Source organism: Peromyscus maniculatus, chromosome 4 (assembly GCF_049852395.1).
Source record: "Peromyscus maniculatus bairdii isolate BWxNUB_F1_BW_parent chromosome 4, HU_Pman_BW_mat_3.1, whole genome shotgun sequence".
Classification (NCBI taxonomy): Eukaryota; Metazoa; Chordata; class Mammalia; order Rodentia; family Cricetidae; genus Peromyscus; species Peromyscus maniculatus.
The window spans coordinates 73,103,072-73,124,666 of NC_134855.1; the positions used below are offsets into that span (position 1 = coordinate 73,103,072).

At 38.8% G+C, this 21,595-nt stretch overlaps 1 long non-coding RNA gene across 4 annotated transcripts; it reads left to right on the plus strand.

Moving 5' to 3' along the window:
• The first annotated feature begins 11,411 nt into the window (after positions 1 to 11,411).
• LOC121829094 (uncharacterized) lies at positions 11,412 to 17,187 on the plus strand. Of its 4 annotated transcripts, none has more exons than XR_013050607.1 (4): positions 11,412 to 11,607; positions 12,332 to 12,557; positions 13,200 to 13,368; positions 16,949 to 17,187. It is a non-coding gene; the product is annotated as an uncharacterized LOC121829094 (long non-coding RNA). The 4 variants fall into 4 exon arrangements; XR_013050609.1 differs by having other exon boundaries at positions 12,369 to 12,711; XR_006071880.2 differs by having other exon boundaries at positions 12,369 to 12,557.
• Positions 17,188 to 21,595: the final 4,408 nt, after the last annotated feature.

Below are 21,595 nucleotides of genomic sequence, written 5' to 3' on the forward strand. Positions count from 1 at the left end.
ATTTTTCCTTTAGGGATGGGAAACCATAAAATCAATGGAAAATGATTTAATTTTAACATCCTTACAATTAGGGACAGAACCAAGTCTAGACATTCTGATTCCTCTACCACCTTTTTCCATATTTCAATACTAACTCATGTTTCCAACAGCATATATGCTAACTTGCTAACTTTGAATGCCAGCTTTGATGCCTTAGTAACATCTGGGTAGCATCTCTGTGGATTGTTCACAAAGCTAAGTGAGTATTTTTTTTTTTTTGCTTGAATCTAGTCCCAGATATGATACCACGTGTGTCAAAAGTACAAATGTCTCCACCCTTTCAACAAATGAAAGTAATTGTAATGGGAAATTCAAATATATTTGAGAACACCTACACAATATTTAGGTTGGGGTTCTGAGTAAAAATGTGAAATTTAAAATTCCAAGGCAGTCAGCAAAGTGGTAGTGACAGAAGTTAATTTTCAGTGTCACTTGGGTTCACTGACAGTCTTTTACATCCAGTGACAGTGAACTTACTTAGAGGCCTATAATGGAAACACTGTCTGGGACAGTCTGGAATGAGTTAGGGAACATAGAAACTGTGGAAACAGAGGCTTGGGAGGAAGAACTGAAACTATACTTTTACTCCAGCTTCAGATTCTAAGCCACCACAAAGTTTCATGTGTCTATCTGGGTACTCCAGCTCCATGCCACTCCTATGCTCCTGTGTCTGGACCATCTTTAATATTCAAATTTAACCAAATCTGCCTCTTTCTCTTGATTCTTAGATTATGTATTTGTTGCCCCTATACATAATCTAGATTATGTATAGATATCTTATCATTGGTTCAACATGTGGCTAGATTTTTCTTATTATTCAAGTCTCAACTCTAATGTGTCTCTGGTAATCCCACTGCCTCTTACATCTACAGCACACATTCTCTGGTGCATATCCAATGTTACTTTCTATATTACTTCCTGCTATCTGATATTGGCTGATGTAGTTATAAAGTTGCACATACTTTACCTTTCCCACAGGAAGCCTAATGCTTTATAAAGAAAGGCAGAAACTAATGATTTCTGTACTAAAATATGTCTTTTAGACAGTAGAAGGTTCAATGACATTTTTTAAAAGAGTGAATAGATTAACACATTTGAATAGTGAATAGTACTGCATTTCTCATATCTTTTCAATGTCTTTTAATATCTAATTCATAATTCAATATTTTAGAACAGTGACTGACTTACAGACTTATAGGATCTAATCAATAGGTGCCCAAGAAAAACTTCCTTTCCATAGGCTCTATATGTTGTGAAGAAAAAAATGAGCAGAAAGCAATAAATATGTTTTTCACTACCTGCTACTATCTCCCTGACTCATAATTATCAAACCCTTGTCTCTTGAATTCTGTTAAAGTTATTCATTTAATATCATCTACTGTTAATTGTATTAAGGGATCCTTTTAATTCAGATAATATTTATGAAGATTTTCAGGATTGCAAAGTGCAAACAGGTTTGAATGTTGTTGCTATATCTTTATTTAGGTTTTGTGTGTCTTTTGCAGCAAATTGCAAATCGAGGAGGCTTCAAATATCAGATGTGTGTCTTATCACAGTGAGGAGCAGTAGTTGGAAGTTTTTCTGTCCCACCTGGTGCTGCCCAGGCAGCAGCCATTTTTATAATAATCACTCAGAAGCTTAATATTAATTACAAACTGTTTTGTCTATGGCTCAGGCTTATTACTAGCTAGCTATTACATCTTAACCCATTTCTATTTATCTATGTATTGCCATGTGCCTCATGTCTTTCCCTGTACCCTATTACATCTTGCTTCTCCAGGTAGGTCACAGTATCTCCCCTGACTCTGCCTTTCTTTTGCCTATATCTTTGCTTGGATTCCCTACCTGGCTATAAACCTGTCTTGCTATAGGCCAAAACAGCTTCTTTATTAACCAACAGTAGCAACATATATTCATAGCATACAGGAAGGTCATCCCACAGCACTAGAATGGGGTATGGCTGGTGTTAGCAAGTACTCAGTCAGATAGAGCTAGATACTGGGTCTTCGTTTGGCTAGCCCACTTTATCTCCAAGAAATTGGCTGTCATTTGCATGGATCTAACATACATCTATGTATACACAATCAGACAGAGACCTTGACTCTCTTTGTTCCGCTTATAATTTTGTGATGGTAAGAAAACTATATGCTATACTTTGAATTTTGACCTTTTCTCAGCCTAGTGAAAGTGGGATTTTCTCTTGAGATTTTGAGCACTGGCTTTAGTCACAGCCTCCAGTCACCACAAAATAGATAGTTGATGCTCCACATTGTGCTAGACTACCAAGAGTAATGATGTTCTAAAGGTTATGTTTATTAACTGTGCCTTTTCACTCATAATCTGTACAGCTCACAGTTGGTTTATTAGTATATAACCTCACTGGAAGTTGATGAGCATGTGTGTGTGTGTGTGTGTGTGTGTGTGTGTGTGTGTGTGTGTGTATCAATCACTCACTCTCTGTCTTTCTCTCTCTCTCTCTCTCTCTCTCTCTCTCTCTCTCTCTCTCTCTCTCTCTGTGTGTGTGTGTGTGTGTGTGTGTGTGTGTGTGTGTGTATGTATGTATGTAAAAGAAAGGGGGCATAATATATGAGCCATTTGTCACAGTACAAGGTCCCTAAAATAAAAAAATTACTGTTTTATGGGCCTAGGGAGATAGGTCAGTCAGGAAGGTGCTAGTCTTACAAACACAAGGACTAATGTTTCATCCCTAAAACCCTTGTTAAAAAGACAGGTTTGGTGGCACACACTTGTAATCTAACTGTGTAAATAGACAGATCTTTGTGGATCATTGACAAGCAAACCTAGCCTACTATGTGAGTTAAGAATCCATCTCAAAGAGCAAGGTAAATGGCTCCTGAGACATGACACTCGAGGTTGTGTTCTGACCTTCACATACAGGATGCATATGCACAATGGCACATGCACATTCATGTGCACTCATGAATACATGTACACACACGTGCATAAACACACACACACACACACACACACACACACACACACACATACACACACAGATAGCTTTCTAGCCCTTGTCTGTGGAGCCCTATGTTCCTTATGCATCTCATTCATTTTGACTAGAAATCATTTGTACCAGTATCTTGAAGAACTTTCTTGCTGCATAAGCAGCCAAGTGAGACCCATAGGCTCCCACTACCAAGATAATTAGAGTGTCATTGCCGATGCTTGTTTATGGTCTTGGCTTGTTACAACTTGTGGATGTGTTTTTCAGCAGATGTTTGACATCATCTGTCTCCTAGTGCACACTGTATATACCTTGATTTGTGTCATGATGCAGATTCAGTTTGGAAACTGCCATCTGAATGAGTGCTGCATGAGGCTGTTCAACGGCAGCACCATGCTGCTTCTCCTAAAAGATGACTCAAATCCTCAGCTCGTGTAGGAGGAAACATGACAGGTTAATTTAAATACCTCTGCAGATGCATTAAGTTCTGAACGCCACATTCACTGCAGAGCACTCAAGTTCTATGCTGTCACTTTATCTGCTCTGTCGCAGTTGCAGTTCGACAGAGAGGAGGAAAGATGGTCCACCTTCGAAGTGATCATGCTTTATCACTAGCACAGTGGTTAAGATCTTGACTTATGCATGCAGCTCTATCTATTTGAGAGCAGACTCCACGACTGTTTAGCTTTGTAGATGTGGGCAATTGACTTGAAGCCTCAACTTCCTCGTCTGTGAAACTGGAATGATCTACAGTCATATCTCCAAGTCACTGTGAGAACCAAAGGATATCAATCAAGGAAGGACCTTAGAATGCTCTGGAGAATGCCATGACTTTTATCAGTTAGCACAAACAATGTGGTGAAGCATAGAATAAGGTGTAAGATGAGCTAGTCATAAAGGATCACTCAACATGGAATCCCCTGATGAGACAGACATAAATAAATAATACAGAACAAGGTGGAATCAGAAACACAGATGCAAAATACAATGGGCTTCAAGAGAAGGGGGGAAATCATTACTGAGGGTTGAGGATCACAGGAAATGTATCAAATAGAGGACCTGATTTAATTGGTATCTAGTAATTGAGCCATATCTAAGTAGAAGCAAACAGTCTTGGGATTTCTAAGCAAAGAGACAGTTGTAAACTATTCTCTAAAAAAATGCATTTGATGTCTATGAGTACTCTATCTGCATTCATGCTTGCACGCCAGAAAAGGGCATCAGATCGCATTATAGATGACGGTGAGATATCATGTATTTGCAAGAACTGAACTCAGGACCTCCAGAAGAGCAGCCAGTGCTCTTAAGTAGTTAGTCATCTCTTTGTCCCCTAAACTATTGTTCTTACAATGAGCAGTCCAGAGGCCTCTTTCCTCATGAAGCATCTTTCAGTTTCTAAATGGGTGAGTAGTATTCAGGTGTATCCCTAGTCAATAAGAAGCTGGGGCAGGTATTGCACATTTCCCACCAGTTCCTAAGCCAGGCTTTTTTAACCTTACCAACCCTTTTCAGGAAAGGTGGTTTCCATTCACCAGATGAGAAGTCAGAACTCTGGTAGATCAAGTACATCAGAGTGTCTTAGCTCTCAGAATGTGTTGTGAACGGCTATTGATTCCACAATGCCATGTGACCTGCTAATAGATGCTCAGATTTTGTCTTTTGTAGATAGGTGGATGACTTCCTGGTACTAGTTCTGGGCACCACATACTTCTTCATAACATACTGCATATAAACCATGGGAATATCTGTTGGTCACACACACACACACACACACACACACACACACACACACACACACACCAAAACAAAGAAACAAAAAACATGAGGTCCATGAGGTTGCCTTGGTGTTTGGCTATCCTCAGCATGGCCTAGGCTGAGGAAATGAGGATCTAAGCTTACCTTTGCTCTTGGTACACCTGCATGCTATAAGTATGGGCTAAAGGAGTGAACTAATCTACATCAAGCCTTCCTACTGCTTCTTCCTCTGCCACTTCCTCTCGATCAATGAAAAGGGCATAGATGGCACAAAGAGAAATATTTAGACAACCATTAGGAATTCCCCTTTATCACTGTGTGTCCCTCAAGGTGTCACTTGTTAAACTTTAATCCATGCTGTTATGAGTATTGAAGCTGAATCTGAAAATGGTATTTGGAGGTGTGGCCCTTAGGGAGTGATTGGCTGAGATGATGTTGTCCTAGGTTGATGCCTCTATAGTTTGATAATGGTGGCTTAGAAGAAGAGAGAGGGTGTGTTAGTTACTTTTCTATTGCTGTGATGAAACCCCATGAAAGGAAGGAAGAGTTTAGGCTGCTAGCTCTGTAGTCCATAATGGTATGCAGGCATGGCAACAGGCAGACTGCACAGAGAAGCAGATTGATCACATCTTCAACCATGGACACAAATCAGAGTCTTAGAAAAGGGACAAGGGTATCAAACCTCAGAGCCCGCCCCAGTGATGTGGCTCCTCCAGCCAGGAGATAGCTGCCAATATTCCTTACATAACCTTTGCAAACAGCACCACCAACTGGGGACCACATGTTCACGTGCAAGAGTCTCTAGGGAATATCTCACATTCAAACTACCAACTAGAGAGACAAGAAATATCTCTCTCTCTCTCTCTCTCTCTCTCTCTCTCTCTCTCTCTCTCTCTCTCTCTCTCTCTCTCTCTCTCTCTCCCAGTTCCTGCCTCTTGCCTGGAAATGTTCTGTCAGACCTTGGGACTCAGCCAGCAAGAAGGATCTCTCCAGATGCTGCCCCACAGTGTTGGACTTCCAGATGAATGAACCAAAATAAACCTCCCTCTTTATAAGTTCCCAAGTCTGCGGTATTGTATTATTGGCAACAGAAGAAAGAACCAATACAGCAACATGAGTAAAACCTCCATGCAAAACGAGCATTCTCTACACGACCATTCCACATCCTGACTGTGCCATGAAACACCATATGTATTTATATCACACGAATGGTAATGTTGAAAGGAAAAACCACTTAAGTCAGTTTTCACATTATTGCAAATGACGAGAAAAGATCATTTTGTTCCTCTCCTGTGGCTAGGAAGATAATCTTTGTATTTCTTCTCAGTGATCAGACGGACCTAGTGTTTCCCCACTTGTGACAATTTCCCTTCAGGAGGTACAGTGCCTGGCAATCCCTGGGTTTGAGCTTCTCTTTCCTGAACAAGCTTTCTTTTAATGGAAACATATTTATAATCCTATTTGATTTGCTTCTGCAAATGTTCTCATTATGTGTTTCATGAGTCTGTTTAATTCATCAGGCTGGCTCTGTAAGATGGGCTCTGCAACTGAGAGCCAGTCATTTTTGATACTTCTCTTTCTTTCAGACTGAGCTGTATGATGGGAGCCTTCTGAATGACGAGCTTAGCATCTTCTTCTGTTCCATGACCTTCAGACATATCTAAACATATGCTAACATGCCTTCCCATGTATAGAAGGTTTCCTGGAAACCCATCCTGGGCGTAGTTCCAGGATCCCTGCTAACCTGGATGAGTGACAAGGAGGAAGCAGAGAAGACAAGAATAGCTTCAGTCATGGCAGCTGGGTAGAAATTGTAGGAGGCAAGTGGCTGATTCTGTATATGTGAAACATTCTGACTCTTAAAGAAAAGTTCATTTTTTTTTCATGTGATTTTATGGATTACACATTATTTCTCAAAGCCTGCTGTTTCAAACATTAGGAAGTCCAGGGTTTTGGCTTAGATTTGCTTGTAGTACTGAGGTTGGAACCTACGACTTTGAGAAACTAGGAAAACCTCTACGACTGAGCTGCAGCACTAGCCCAAGATGAGAATTATATATATGTCCACATCCTGGAGCTTCAACAACACTGCTTTGTCTGTTGTGCACATTCTGTAAACTGTAATAACAACTTTGGCCATAGAGTCATGTATGGGCCTCGAGTTGCAGAAACATCGCCTTTATTATCATAAACTTCCAAAGCAGGGAGGGCTGTCACCTGAACTTAGGAAAATCAGATCCTTCAAGTCCAATTACTGAGGTTGCCTTCTGGAAAATTTACATTATAGGTGTGAGCAGCATATTCTAATAATAGCTAAGGAAAAGCAACTGCAGAAGGAAAGAATAACCAAAAATATTCTGAAGGAAAACACAAGTGGAGTGAGTGTGAAAGGGGGAAAGGAAATCCGTTGATATTCTTTACAAACTTCCTATCTGTTAATGGTGAGTTAAATGCAATCTGTGTGTTAAAATTTGTGTATTGATGGAGGTGGATTGTTATCAAGAGAAAGAAACACTCGCTGTGATGACCTCCAGTTTAGTCTTGGGAAGAGAAAGTCCTTCCCTTTATTCAAGTTCTTAGCCTGTCCGAATTACACTAGTCAAGTCTGCAGCCATCCCTGATTACTCTCAGTCGCATCAGAAATATAATAGTCATCTTTTAGGAATGTGTCTTCTCCTTTGTTGTTCTCAATGAATCTACTTTCAAATGTAACCTGCTCACACATCCATCCCATAATTACACATGCATATTCATAGTCTTCTTGTAGTGACACCTGGGGGTTACCCTCTTACTTTTAGAGAAAGGATTTGCATAAATTTAAAAATGAACTCATCTCTCTTTGTATTCAAAATGGGATGAAATGAGGACTCAATAATCCCCAAGTGAGATTAGTCACAGTCCTTAGAACTACATAGCCTAGCTTTTTTTTTTTTTTTTTTTTTTTTTTTTGAGACCAGGTTTCTCTTTGTAACCTCAGCTGTCTTGGAACTAGTTCTGTAGACCAGGATGGCCTAAAATTCACAGAGATCTGCCAGCCTCTGCTTCCTGGGTGCTGGGATTAAAGGCATGCAGCACCAACACCCAGCTTAGCCTAGCTTTTCTTTATAAACATAAATATGTAACATCCAGCCCAACCCCACTCTATGAGGATGCAAGAGTAGTTCTGGGCTTTCACAGTAACAAATAGAACACCTCACTCTCCTCCTTTATCTCTGAAATTCCACAAGCTTCTTCCATTCTCCATGAGCCTGTAAATTCTAAAATTCTAAAACCTTTCTAAAGTGACTTCTGGAATCAATAGTCTATCAAAAGGAAAATTCTCTGTGGCTTTGCTCTGTCCTTTGTATATTTCCTGGCTTATGCTTCTGTAGGAAACCTGCCCCTATCATCTGTTCATAGGAGCTCATTTTCTTTCCCACAATTTTCAGACTACCAATACAGGAAATCAGATGGCCATTTTCCTGTTTCCCATATCTTTCCTTAAAAGCCTGGTACATAATCTCATATCTTCTTATTTGTCATGTCTCTGCCATTCTTTACTACTCTTCATGTTTACTAAACATTGAGTTATTTTTCTTGATAAATAAACAACTATAGCTCCTTCAGTGTTACTTTCTCTAACCAGCTGCATAACTTCTGACAATTTCAAATTATATGAAAACATTCGTCAAAATTTTTCCTGCCTTGAGTTTTTCTAATCTAACTATCTAGGTTTAAGCAATGTCTTTAAATGACCACCTAAGTCAGCTCCACCCTCCGTTTAATTTCACCCACAAGTGAGTTACTAGGTGGTAAGCAGTATCTTTCTTTTCCATGTCAGTCCTTCTATTGATTGGAATTAAATAATCCTCAGATCCTCTGGGACTCCCATTCTTTGAGTATGCTGACTTTGTGCTGTCTTTTAATAAGTCCATGGGATTGTCCTCCTTTCTTAACTCAGCTTAAGAACAATGGTTAGTCACAATTCTTTCTTCTTTCATTCAAATTCAGTCCTCTTCCAGCTGTCTCATTTATAAACTTTCTTTCACAAAACATGTGCTATATACATTCTAATCTCCATTTACCTGGACTATATACTTTATAGTGAAACAAAGCTTAATGACACAAGTAGGTTACATGTAGATTAATGACTGAAATCAACAAAATGTAGGTCCCAGAGGGTACCAATCATATTACATTATGTTTGTTTACTCTCTTTATATTAAAGATATTTTGTGTATTGTCACAATTTTGAAGTCATCGTCCTTTTACAGTACATTTGCTTACAGACTGTTTACCTTGTTTACATGAAACCTTAGTCCTTAGGTTATTTGTGTAGATAAGACTTATAGATTTATAGTCACCTATGCTTGTCATCTCTATAGTTATTTTAGTTAGGTTATCCAGATTTGCAGATACATAGGTCGGATGGACAGGTAATCTTCAAACACTTCAAGGACCTAGAGAATATAGCATTTAAGTAACTTAGAATTCTGTTGACATAAGACACAATTGCTCCTAGCAGCACCAATTTGATCCCCAGAGAATGCTGGGCTTCTAAGACATTTCCATTTGGAAGTTTGTCTTCTTGGCACAAAATGGCCTACTGGGCAAAGAACTGCCCTTGCCTCAACTGCTGACAGTACAAATTTCTGGACAAGTGGGACACAAGGAAGAGTGACTTCTGAACTCTGCCAAGACAGGGTAAGATGGTCTTTCAGAATTCCTGCTTCTGAAAATGGTCTGTCAGATACTCTAGGCCTATAGCCAATTTGAAAGCACCAACAATGCTGAGAAACATTAGGTGACTGTCCAGGCTGCCAGCTGTCTCTGTCTACTCTTGCAAGATTCCCGAAAGTTGCTTGCATCCATCTTCCATTTCTTAGGTATCATTATATTCCTTCCCATGTCTTTGATGGGATTGGAGACTAGTAGTTATAGTTACAACATATATATATATATATATATATATATATATATATATATATATATATATATATCATTAGATTTAGGTTCTTTAGGATAGGACACCTTTTGGAATGATCTTTGTAACATGCTATTTACCTATGCTCTAGACTTCTCTGGATTTTAGTATGTGTCTCTTGTTTGATATTGTTCGTGTTGGTTTTAGTTCCATTTTATCTAGGTCATTATCCCTCATTACTCCTGCACAATATTTGATAATCATTCCTATTATATATAGTCTTGTATTAGGTTAGAACCTTCTTATTTAGACAAAAGGGAGAGATGTAGTGGGTAGCTGTGCCAGCTTTGACCTGGAAGTACAACCTCCATTGAGGCTTTAGTAACTGTCACGCTTATAAGACAGCGCTGAGAGAGGACCCCTGAAGACCCGAGATCCAGATGGGCTGGCTCTCTTGGTTCCTGGATCCTGGATGCTGGAGGTAGACCAAGCAGAGTTCTCCAGAGAACACCACTAGACGGCGCTTCACCTTTCCCTTACCTATCCCTTCACTTGTAAGTTACCCCACAAAATAGACCTCCCTTTTAACTACATGGAGTTGCCTTAATATTTAAACCATACATGTTTCCAGCTTTACTGGCATAATTAATGCAAATGCAGAAAAACTTTTATTCACATCTGCCAACATATGGGTATTGTTAACTATACCTCCTACCAAACTCCTGTTCTATCTATATCTATACATTGAGTCCCATATCTCTTCCTGAATACCCAGAAAATATTACTAAAATACCACTCTTTTCTGTGTGTAATTTTTTTTACCTCTGCTTTGGCATCATTCCAATGAATAGTCAAACATGCCATAATTTTCCCCTTATGAGTAAAATATGATCATCTTATTCCATTTTCCTTTCCCATTGTAAGTTAGAACTTTAAAACATTGTCTATTCTATCTGCCTTGGGTTTCTCTTTTTCCATTTCTCCTTTAAACTTACTGCTTCAAGTTTCTACTACATTAATTTAAGTGATCTTATCAGGATCCGTATAATGCTAAAAGCAGAATACCACTTTCAGTCTTCATAATATTTGACCACTGGTCACTCTTTTTGTTGTTTACTTTTGACAGTGTGTTTTAATTACAACATTTCTCCCTTCTTTTTTCCCTCTCCAAACCCTCCCACATACTTCGTCATGTTCTCCTTCATATTCATGGCCTCTTTTTTCATTAGTTGTTATTGTATGCATATATGTATCCAATCTATAAAAAAACTTCTACACCTAAGGCTCAGGAACTTCTACACCTAAGGCTCACAAGAAGGGGCAGAAATACCAAAAGGATCAAGGACTTTGCTGTGAAATTGTGTCTCCTAGTAACATCAGAAGCTACATCCAAAAAGTCTCACTGCCATCACCACCCACACATGAGTAGAATAAGGTGGCCCCCCCACCGATGAACATGTCAAACTGCATGGGGAAAAGTCTATGAGGCCTCTGTCCTTCACAAAGTACCACAGTAACTCTTGTTCCACTGTGTCAATGTTTGAGAGTAAAAATCTTGGATTTTGATTTTAATTTTTCTTTCTCAATAACTATATCTGATTTAAACAAAGATTCTATTTGCCCTGCCTTCATTATCTGTCCAGAACATTATTTCATATGTAATCCTATGAGCTCATTCTCAAGGTCTCCTGTTTTTACTTCGATCTTCTAGATTCTAATTCTAATTCTAGATTCTAGATGCACTTTGTTTTAGGAAATAGGATCATTGCTGGGGGATGTCTTTGTGTACGCTGTGAATATATGTTGTTCCCACTGGTTAATAAATAAGCTCCTTTGGCCTATGGCAAGGCAGCTTAGAAATCCAAGAAGAGGGACAGGAAAGAGAAAGGTGGAGTGAGGGAGACACCAGACTGCCATCCTAGGAGCAACATGGAATGGGATGCAGGTAAAGCCACAGGACACATAGTAATACATAGATTAATAGTTATAGGTTGAGTTAAACTATATAAGAGATCATTCTTTGCAGCTCTGGAGCTCTTTGGGTAGTAGATCTGCCTCAAACTCACAGAAAGCAGCCTGCCTCTGCCTCCTCAATGCTGGAATTAAAGGCACACTTTACCACTTCAACCCCCTGCATTCTAATCTTAATACAGTAGCTGGAGTGATCTAACACAACCCGTAGAGTTATTGTTGATATTGTTATTTTGCTCCCAGACTTTGCCTGATTCTCATCTCACAGAAATTGAAGCTCAAATGGTTCATTTAAGCAGTGTTGTCTCTCAGTGAAACTTAGCTACTGTGCTGTTGCTCTTCTCCACACAAACCTGCCTTTTGTTATTGTTCTGACATAGAAAATGCTATCTCCTGCTTCATCATAAACCTGTATTTTCTTTCTTAGAAGCATTGTTCTTCAAATTTTCCTCCTACCAAAAATTCTTGTTGTCTTCAAATACTTCCTTAAATACCACCCTGACATAAGGTTTATCCTCACCTTTCAACTTAAAATAACATCCAGCTCCCATACCCTTTCACATGCTCTCACACTCTGTTCCCTTCCTCTGCCCTTCTCACCTTCACATAGCACTTATTTTCCAAATGCTCGATATTTTTCTTAAATTAAATTTTCACAGATGTAAATGATTTATTCTTTGTCTCTTTCTATTATGCAGTGACCACCATAGTAACTTTCTTGAGTATGTATCTCAGGTTTCTGGAATGATGTTCAACACGTGACAAATGCTGGACACATATGCATGGAACCAGTGAATTATATGAGTACCTGGATAAAGAGGCTGTTGACCGATGTGCTCTAAGCCCCAGACATCTGGAGAGGGAACAAAGTCTTTGGTGTGAAAAAGAAGCAGACTTGAGACTATCTACTGCTATTTCTTAATAGTAAGAATTTGCATAAGTTACTGAATTGTATCAAGAAAACTAGCATACAGTATACACCTCTCATCCATATTCTGAAACTGAACAAAATTAGCATTTGGCACAGTTCCTGGGACATAATATCTGCTCTATAAATCCGGCAATTATGAAGAGCTTTGTGAGCTTTTATTTTATTTTATGTCCCCTTACATTTTTTTAAGAAAATTGATAAACTCAGGTATTTGTTAATAATTCAGTCAAATGTAAATAAGGTCATTCCACATATAAGAAATTTCTTATCATATAATCTGATTAGAGTTTACTTTTTTAGATTTTTAAAGGATTAAAGCATACAAAGAAATGAAATTTGTACTTGTAAATCAAGCATACTTTATTCTACGTACTTTCTCGACTGAGTTTTCTTTCATCCAACTAATAAAACAAGGCTAACACTTTTTTAAAAACTTATTTTGCTATTACTATCATCCTTGCTGCCCTAGGTTATTGGTTACATATCTGCTTTGAGTGACATCATCATGTGTGAGATACCTAAGTTTTGTCATGGTATTTACTTTTATAAAAATAATCCCATAAACTTACTATATTTCTCTTGTATGGGAATGAGGACAAGCAGATTCTTTTCTTTTCTTTTTCTTTTTCATCCAGCAACTGATGGAGGCAGATGCAGAGACCCACAGTCAAACATCTCCTTTCTTTAAAGAGAAGTGGATGGTGGCTGTTGTTCCTTTCCATCACTACATGGCATTTCTAAGGCGCCTGGCATAGGAAACCACTTCTGATGAGACTATGTCAACATTGTGCCTGAATTTAATAGGTAAGTCTATTGTTTGCCCAGGGAAAAAAAGCAGTTGTCTCTGTGTGATATTTGTGTCTGATTAAAAATAGGAGTTTTTTTTCTCGAATTTCAAGCTCTGGTTCATAGCAGAGAAAGGTTTCTGCTATGGTTATTAGATGGAGATATGTTGGCCTTCTTTTCTCTGACAACTTTAGCACAAGCCTTCTAAACATAAAAACAATACACCCCTACCTGAGATGTTAGTTCTATTTCTTTAACATAGATTGTCATATGACAAAGAATTCAAAAGAAGCCTTGGTAAATACTTTTTTTTTCTTTGCATCCTTTAGAATTGAGATGACTTGGGCTAGACAGAAGTAAAGGAAAGTATTTCATAGTGGTTAGTAGACAAAAACTGCTGTGGATATTGTTCTATATAAATAAAACACTGGTGGCCAGTGACGAGGCAGGAAGTAGGTGGGACTAGGAGAGAGGAGAATTCTGGGAAGCGGAAGGCTGAGGAGAGACACTGCAGCCACCGCCAGGACAAGCAACATGTGAAGACGCTGGGAAGCCACCAGCCACGTGGCAAGGTATAGATTTATAAAAATGGGTTAATTTAAGATAAAAGAACAGTTAGCAAGAAGCCTGCCACGGCCATACAGTTTGTATGCAATATAAGTCTCTGTGTTTACTTGGTTGGGTCTGAGCGGCTGTGGGACTGGCGGGTGACAAAGATTTGTCCTGACTGTGGGCAAGATAGGAAAACTCTAGCAACAAATGGCGCCCAACGGCTCCATTTTCCACTTTAAACCTGAGAATATTTAATAACCAATTCTAAACAGAGCCAAAAACAGGTTCCTGCTTTTTGTCTCATACGGGCAGCTAGACAGCGCAAAAGGCGGGTTTGAACACTGGCGGGTTCCTGGCGTGTGCGTTTGACCGGCAGTATGGCGGGAGTGAGGCGTCTGCCAGCGGCACATTACAATGTGTGGTAGATTTAGTCTTTACTAGTATTTAAAAAAAAAAAAAGGTTTCTGGGCTACACGCTGCTTTGATAAAAGCTTAGACCCACTATTTCTGAGACTTGATGACTCCCAGAGCTGGCAGAAATCGTACCACTGCCATGTTGGGAAGCTAAAGTGGGCGGAGCCAGCAGCCACAGCGCTGTTTCAGGCTTAGAATGGTACAGTTTAAAGCAATAGGCTCAAGGCTCAAGGTAATATAAAAAATAAGCCACGTAACGATGGCTACCACACAGAGAATCTGGATTATGTTGTCTTTGATATTTGTAACGGAAGAAAAACATTTGATTGCAAAAGCTGTTGAGTTATGCCAAAATGTATATTTTAAAGGTACCTTGACTTCAAAATTTGGATTTAAGGATATGTTGCTTTGGAAAAGAGGTTCTGCTTTTGTTTCCACAGAAAGCCAGAGGCTATGGATTTGTTCCAAATTAAGATACATCAGGTTTCAACAGCCAAGACCCCCTGAAAGATATCTGATGACACCATGGCCCAGATGATCCAACATCCAGAACGGTTTCAAGGCAACTGGCTCCCACAATACAGCCTCAAGGACTACCCCATAGGCCTAAAATTTTCTTTTGCATCCCCATAAGATACAGCGCCCCCCTCCAGCAGGAAGTAGTAAGAGATGCTACGCCCAAATTCCCAAATATACCAAGCTGGCTTTAGAGGTGGAATTGGCTCACTCCCCGTCTAAACCCAGACATATTGCTTTAAAAAAAAAAATGGTTAAGAGATTCTTGTGTCCCAAATCAGAAGAGCCCTCTGGTGTGGGACAGAGAAAAACCAATATTTTTATTTAAAACAGGTTGATTATAAATGTGGTCTCTTTCTAAAAAAGAAAAGGGGATATGATATAGATATATAGAGATGATAAGATAAAAAGGTAGATTAATGAACCTACTTTTAAAGAACAACTTGTTTAAAATGTTTTACATTGGTATAGATTTTAGTTTATGTTTAAAATGTTTTACATTGGTATAAATTTTAGTTTATTGATACAAACTTGAAGTTAATTTTGTTATACTGTATATATATATTTCTATTCTTGTTTGAGGTATTGTTTATGTAACTCATTTAAAATTGTAATGGATAATTAAAATAGATTAATAATTAGTCATCTATGATAATCATATTTGTAGCCATGTTAGTTAAGTCTTCTAGGTATACATAGAGATATTTCAGATAGATAGGTAATCTTCAAACACTTCATAGACCTAGAGAATATGGCATTTAAATAACTTAAAATTCTGTTGACGTGAGACACAATTGCTCCTGGCTGCACCAATTGATCCCGAGAGAATGTTGGGCTTCTAAGACATTTCCATTTGGAAGTTTGTCTTTTGGCACAAAATGGCCTACTGGGCAAAGAACTGCCCTTGCCTTGATGGCTGACAGTACAAATGCAATGCTGTCCTTTCTGGACAAGCGGGACACAAGGAAAGCGACCACTGTACTCTGCCAAGACAGGGTAAGATGGTCTCTCAGAATTCCTGCTTCTGAAAATGGTCTGTCAGATACTCTAGGCCTGTAGCCAATCTGAATGCACCAACAATGCTGAGAAACATTAGGTGACTGTCCAGGCTGCCAGCTGTCTTGGTCTACTCTTGCAAGATTCCCGAAAGTTGCTTGCATCCATCTACCATTTCTCAGGTACCATTATGTTCCTTCTCAGGTCTTTGATGTGGTTGAAAACTAGATAGTTGTAATTTCCTCAGTTATGATAAAAGATAAGTTAGATATAAAACCTTAAACTCACAAATATAAGATAGATAGGACATCTTTAATATTGTAACTATAATTCTTCCTCGGTAATTGTTTTGTTATATATAATTTTACCATGTTAAAGTTAAAACCTTCCTTTTAAAAAAAAAAAAAAAAAAAGAAAAAAGGGCAAGTGCTGTGGATATTGTTCTATATAAATAAAACACTGGTGGCCAGTGACGAGGCAGGAAGTAGGTGGGACTAGGAGAGAGGAGAATTCTGGGAAGCGGAAGGCTGAGGAGAGACACTGCAGCCACCGCCAGGACAAGCAACATGTGAAGACGCTGGGAAGCCACCAGCCACGTGGCAAGGTATAGATTTATAAAAATGGGTTAATTTAAGATAAAAGAACAGTTAGCAAGAAGCCTGCCACGGCCATACAGTTTGTATGCAATATAAGTCTCTGTGTTTACTTGGTTGGGTCTGAGCGGCTGTGGGACTGGCGGGTGACAAAGATTTGTCCTGACTGTGGGCAAGATAGGAAAACTCTAGCAACAAAAAACACTAATGGAAAACGGGACAAATTGAGGCAACCTTAGTAGAGTTTCAAACAATATAAATAACAGAACATTTATCCTAGATGTACTTTCTCTCTCTCTCTCTCTCTCTCTCTCTCTCTCTCTCTCTCTCTCTCTCTCTTTCCATCCTCCTTTCATTTCTAGTTTTGGGACCACCTTAAAATAGAATAAACAACATTATGAAGATTTTTAAAAATAAAATTGAGGAATCCTGTCTAAAGGTTTGATCATACTGATATGTAAAAAAAGAATTGTAAATGAAATTAGAATTTTATAACATTTCACTTATGCTTTTGTTCCTGAGTTTAGGAAAGACAATTTATTGAAAAATCATTGTCAACAAAGAACAACAGCGGGGGGGAAAGTGCCTTTCATAGAATCTATTGGCATTCTGGAATTTCTCCCTACCTGCCCTCCAGAACCAAGCAACAGCAGGACACTTTATCATTGCCACCAAGATGTAACACTGTTGCTACTGCCACCAAGAGTGAGTCAGAAACTCTCCTGTGCACATGTGATATTCTCCTAATAAAATCAAGTGCTTTCTCTCCCAGCTCTCTTTTTCGTTTCACTCTCACTCAGATGTCACCTCTGCATCCTGCTCCCCAATAAACTTCTCATGAGGGCTCAGTTGCATAGTGTGACTTTGTGGAACCCCTTGGCTCCAACATGACAAGGTACCTTCAGGCATTAAATCATGACACAATTGCCGCGCATTTTTCTCCTGGAGAATGCTGTTGGACGTATTTGGGGATTTTTTTTTTCACTGTACACTTTCTTTGTGAAGTGTTTTTCCATTTCATAACTACAGTGTTGTTTTAAATACAATTTCCATATGCTTGCATGTCAAATGGAATTCCTGTACATTTCTTACCTGTGTCAGATACTAACCCAAAAGCTGAATCGACATACTTGGGAGTTCTTATATTCTGGAGTGCTCTGTTCGGTGTTCTTCAAAGTTGTAACATGAATCAAGCTCTATTCAGTGTCAAGGGAGTAGTAGTCCAACTCACAGGAAGAAAGGTGTTCCCAGAAATGAAGCACTTGGGAAATTAAAGCTCCTTTTTAATTTGGTACTTCAGTGAGAGTCTTACAAATGTAGTATGAATTGCAAAATGTCCCTGCTGGAAAAAAAAAAAAAAAAAAAAAAAAGATGTTCCTTGCTATTGTTTAACTTTGTTTCAAGTGTTGCTTATTCTTTCTTGGTTGAAAGGGGTGGAAAAACCATTTCAAACCTCTGAATTACATTTCCACTTAATTTAACTCAAGTTACGGGATGACATGAGTCAGTGCCTCAGTGAAGGGAATAGTAATCCTGCAAGACTGTTGCTTCTATCCTGTGATCCTTTCCACGTGTAGACACATGGAGGCTTTGTTATATAAAAGCAGCTTTTGCTAAGTATATTTCAAAGGAGACTAAGACTCCTTAAGTAAAAACAAACAAAACAGAGAGTAGTTAGTGAAGGCCAGTGTGGTTTAGGAAAGTGTCTCAGTCACTTTGCTGCGATAAAACACCGTGAAGAAAGGAACAACTTAGGGAAGGAAGGGATTGTTTGGGGATTCATATAGCTCTGGAGGGTTAGGAAAACATGGCTATAGGAACAGCTGAGAACTCATATCTGAAACCATAAACAGAGAGGGCACTGGGTTTTTGAAACCTCAACTCTGCTCCCAGTGACACACTCCAGCAATACCACACCTCCTAAGCCTCTGAACACAGTATCAAGAGCTGGGGGCCAAGTATTCCAATACCCAAAATGTATGTGGGAAAATTCATTCACATTCCTACAGAAAGGAAATCAACACCGAAGAGTTGTTGTGACCGGGCTACGCAATCTATGCCAATGATTTGTAATTCTGTCGCTATTCTAAATCAAATTAAAATAGAATTTCTTTATCAAAAACCTTTGTCATTAAAGCATATTCATGGGACTAGAAGTCAAGTCCAAACTTCTTTCTAAATATCTGCTCATATTGCATCTCTTTTATCCCTATGTCTAGGCACAGTGGGGCATTTACTATCCATACCTCCTGCATTCTCAGGGGCCTCTCCAAGACTCAGGAGTCTTTGGACACATAAGAATATTCTCTCATGGTTTTAATTTTTTACTCAGCTCCTAAGGAAAGAAACTGAGGAATATGGCCAGTGCTTTCATATTTCTTTTCATGTTCTACAAGTACCTTAACTAATTCTTAAATTAGGTAGAATTAGAGGGGGCAACACATGATAACTATGATTTCATCCTCTTTGTTTCTCAGTTAATCTCCACTATTGCAGAGGCTCAATGGAAAAAGGCTTCACCATGAGATCCTTGTTCATACGGAAATTAGCACAAATTACAGAAAGGTAGCTCAAACTTTTCCAACATTTTCTCACCTGTTTTGTTCCTTCAAGATAAACAGCTGAACTTCTGTCTCAGTTTTCATCTACAGATAACTGTTATCATGGAAAGACGAGGGAGAGAGGAGAGAGAGAGAGAGAGAGAGAGAGAGAGAGAGAGAGAGAGAGAGAGAGAGAGAGAGAGAGAGATGCTGTTCTGGTTAGTTTTCCACCAATTTGACAAGAAGCTAGAGTCGTCTGGGAAGAAGGACTCTCAACTGAGAAAATGCTTCCATCAGATTGGCCTGTAGGCAAATCTGCAGGACATTTCTTAATTAATAGTTGATGTGAGAGAGTGCAGACTACTGTGGGCAGTGCTACACCTGGCAGGTGGTCCTGAGTTGTCTAAAAAAAAATCAGGCTGAACAAACCATGAGGAGCAAGCTAGTAAGTGATGTTCCTCTGTGGTCTCTGCTTTAGTTCCTTCCTCTAGGTTCTCTTAATGAAGGACTGTGACTAGAATATGTAAACCAAGGAAGTCATCCATTCCTGAAGTTGCTTTTGGTCATGACGTTTTATCACAACAACAGAATACTCACTAGGTCTAATGTCCGTCAGGGATCTGCTTTTGGTACTGAGCTTTCTGGGCTGATTTCTGCTCCTTATTAGTTTGTTGTTTTCTTAAATTTCATTGATGGAAGCCTTTAAGCATCATATAGCATGTTGTTTTCTAATTTAAAAGGTGTTGAAAATTCTCAAATTATCATCCTTGGAAAGGAATCTGAAAAAGATGATTCTTGATTTATAAGATGATATCATTTGCCTTTAGCTTGAGACTTAACCTTGGGAGATTAGTGATATAAACTGACTCTGAGGTCCTTCTCTATCTTAGATAATTATACAATCACCTTCATCTGTTTCTCTTGTGAAGGACAGATGCTACTCTCAGAAACCAGGCTCCATGGAATTCCAATATTTTGTTCAAGTCACTTACCTTGTTTCCACAAGATGACCATATATCAAGGATGCTCACTCTAGCCATAGCAAGAAGCCAGGTAGAAAAAGATACCTAAAGAGAATCAGTGCTTCCTGCTATCCTGCCAGATGCCAGTGTGAGTCAGGAAGCCTTCATATTAGTTTCTCAGTTGTTACTAATTGCAACCACAAGGAAAGTCTTTCCCCCAACAAAGCCAGTCCAGCTGAGCTCAGTCAAGTGTTCTGAAATGAGAAAAAGAATAACTTTTATGTTTATCAATTTAAAGCTGGAAAAAAAGTTATGGGAATTCAGGACTGTAATGCCTTAATAAGTGGCAATTGTTCAAATGATGCACAAAAAATGTATAAATTACTTATAAAGATGGAAAAGGAGTAAATATTAACTAAGAAATGATGAAAACAAAATAGAAGTAAAATCTTTTATAAAACAATGTTCTATAATTAACACTGGATCTTTAGCAAGTTGACAATCCTTTTTCACCCAGTTCCAAATTTGGTTCTTAGATTTAAAATTATAGGTTAACTCTCTTTTCCTTTGCTTTTTCCATTTGTAATGTGGATAATGCTACCTACCTTGGGGAATGATAATGAATACTGAATATAGAAGGAGATCTGGCATAAGGCATTGCTATATACATGTTTAATATTGTTGATGATATTTTTATTAATATCCTTGCAATCCCTCAGACCTTGCTAAGTAATTCAATAATTTACTGGTCCCTAAAGCTAGACTCATTTTTCTTTGTGTGGTAGAAAACAGGACAGAAGTCCTTCCTTCACTCAGACCACCAGACTATAGTACTCTTGAGAACAGGAGATGAAAACAGGTCAGCATATAGATAGGGAAATCCATCAAGTGTTTTAGTCTTAGTTTTGTCCTGCCCAGAAGGGAAGAATGCCAGAAAGGATCTCTGGTTTCTTTCTCCTCTCTTACACAAGCATGTCTCTCCTGACTGGAAGATACACATAAAGGTGTAACCAAAGCTCCAGCGCAAACACTGATCCTTTCTAGTGAACAGATTTAGAAGTGGACATCTGAATATCCATTGAAAAAAAAAATGGGTTAGATGTGTTTCCCAAATTCAGGCCAGTGCCTAAATGATTTTAGGGTATCAGCTCTTGAAGGGGAATGTTAAATAGCAAGATTAGTAGGCTTTGAGGCTATTAAGGAATGGGACCCCCTTGTGGTCAGCTTTGGACCTCACTTCCAGTTCCCCTAGTAACACTACTAAGGTAGTCCCCACCCCACCCCCAAGGATTTAAATTACCATATAAAAGGATTTAAGAAAGCTTTGTTGGGTTGCAAAATAAATTTAAAAATAGAATTTAGCTTTGGCTTTGGGTATAGACATGACATTATGATCTGCTGCAAAGATTAAAATACTTAACTCTTGTCTCTTCCCTTGAAAATTTGTCTGGGTGGGCCTCTCAGTCACTTTGCCAAGGGTCCACCTCCCCAGGAAAGCTGACTCACCTAAAGATGTGCTAAGGAGAAGTGCAAGAGTGATTCCCCCAATGAGATATTGTATTTATGCTTCCCAGAAGGCCCTCCCTCAATGCAAATATTACTCAGGCCTCCAAAGCCATGACTCCTGGTTTTTAAGTTCTAACCTCAAAAAGCTTTATTTTTCCTGCTGTTT